The 2060-nt window shown below is 36.1% G+C and overlaps 1 non-coding gene across 1 annotated transcript; it reads left to right on the top strand.

Moving 5' to 3' along the window:
- Positions 1–296: 296 nt before the first annotated feature.
- Positions 297–368, top strand: Trnap-agg. The gene has a single exon. It is a non-coding gene; the product is annotated as a tRNA-Pro (tRNA).
- Positions 369–2060: the final 1692 nt, after the last annotated feature.

Raw genomic sequence — 2060 nt, 5'->3', positions numbered from 1 at the left:
ATTGTTGGTCTTTTGTTTTAAGCGCTCATATTCAAAATCGAACAATGACGGCCACTGAGAGTTGAAGTATATGAACTATATTTTATGGGGCAGAAAAAATCGTAAGAGAAAAAATGTGAATAATATAAACGTCCATAAAAATAAATAGAAAATCGAATTGTGTTTAAATTCATTCAGTTTATGGCATCACATTTGATTGAATTCGTAACCAGTTCCAAACAAAGTTTAAACAAAAAACTCAAATAAAAAGAAATTATAGTTTTCGAATTTCGTAGATTGACGCTCGCTTGGCAACTGGCTCGTTGGTCTAGGGGTATGATTTCCGCTTAGGGTGCGGGAGGTCCCGGGTTCAAATCCCGGACGAGCCCAAGTTGTAAATATCCTACTTTTTGAGTTTTTCTACCATTTTCATATACATACATTCATGTATGTACATACATTCATACATATGTGTATGAACATTTGTATATATTTTTATACCCGTACTCAAAAAAGAGTTAAGGGGTATATTAGATTTGTGGTAAAAGTGGATGTGTGTAACGCAGAGAAGGAAACGTTTCCGACCCCATAAAGTATATATATTCTTGATCAGCATCAATAGCCGAGTCGATATAGCCATGTCTGTCTGTCCGTCCGTCCGTCCGTCCGTCTGTCCGTCTCGATGAGCGCCTGGATCTCAGAGACTATATGAGCTAGCGAAACCAAATTTGGTTTCCAGACTTATGTGATATCCCACTGCTACAAGTGTATTTCAGAATTTCGCCCCGCCCCCACCCGCCCCCACAAAGGACGAAAATCTGTGGCAGGCACAATTATAAAGATACGATAAAACTAAAAACGCAGTATCGTAGAGAATGCCCATATCTACCAGATTGCCAAATCTGAATCAAATCGGATCATAATTATAGCCAGAATGAAGAAATTAATTTTCTGTTGCTTCCCCTGCCCCCTCCCGCAAACGACAACGCAACTCATTTTCCTTCTCGCTCGCACACTCTGCCGCGTTCAGTGCGCGAGCAACCCCTAGCGGAGGAGATGTAGAATCTAAATGGTACATGTAGAATATACATGTTAGATGTATAATATAAATAGAATATGTAGATGTAGATAACAGATGTAGCAAAAAAATGTAAATTTTCTTTTTTTATTTAATTCTAAATAATTGTTTGCTCAAAAATGTATATGCTGACTGAGTACGGGTATAAGTAGAGTCGCGTCCCCAGAAGCGACTCACACGTTCCTTCTCGTTTTCAATATGTTTGCCTGCTTATTCGACTAAATATTTAATTATTTACTAGCCGGTAAATTTGCATCAAACTTTAGCATATTGCTTTTATGACAAGCGAAATTTCCTTTATCCTTTGCGAAAATATCTTTTCAGCCAGATTGAAAATTTCGCGTAAACAATGAACCCTAACATTGCTGTTTCTGTTGAACGTGGACCATTTTATGCGGATTGGATCAAAACCAGCAATTCAAAATCAAATTCACTGTCAGCCGTGGCCAGGCTCGCAAAATATGACAAAATATGAATTGCACATTGCACAATAAACAATAAATTTTCATGTGACCCGCGCACGCAAAAATTCAGCTGAAACCGCAAAAAAAAACAACAAAAGAAAAACGGAACTCACCGAATGCTGAACACGCTAGTGTAGAATTCCATAACATACTACTGAAATTATTATGTAATGAATGTAAGACCATAATTTACAATAAAATTTCCCTGGCTTCACAAATAAATTCCTACATTTCGATTAACGTGGAGAGTAGTGAACAAAAGAGCATAGCATTCTTTCAGGTTGAATATGAAACATCCCAACTTAGCATACTTTTAGGCAGAATATAAAATGCCTAACCGTTTGCCTTCAATCGGTAAAAATGCCATACCGTTTTCCTTTGATTGTGAAAAGGCCAATCCCATTTGCCTTCATCGGAAAACTTATATTTAATTTTATTATCTTGTGTTAAATAGTAATATTAATGTTGTTATTTTTATTTTACAAATTTGGTTAGAGTGTGTTAGCGAATTTTAAAAATTAAAATATATTAAAAATATT

This window comes from Drosophila obscura, unplaced genomic scaffold, assembly GCF_018151105.1.
Source record: "Drosophila obscura isolate BZ-5 IFL unplaced genomic scaffold, ASM1815110v1 contig_189, whole genome shotgun sequence".
In the NCBI taxonomy this organism is placed as follows: Eukaryota; Metazoa; Arthropoda; class Insecta; order Diptera; family Drosophilidae; genus Drosophila; species Drosophila obscura.
Note: the sequence above shows the minus strand (reverse complement) of the source record. Positions and strands in the feature narration are given on the sequence as shown.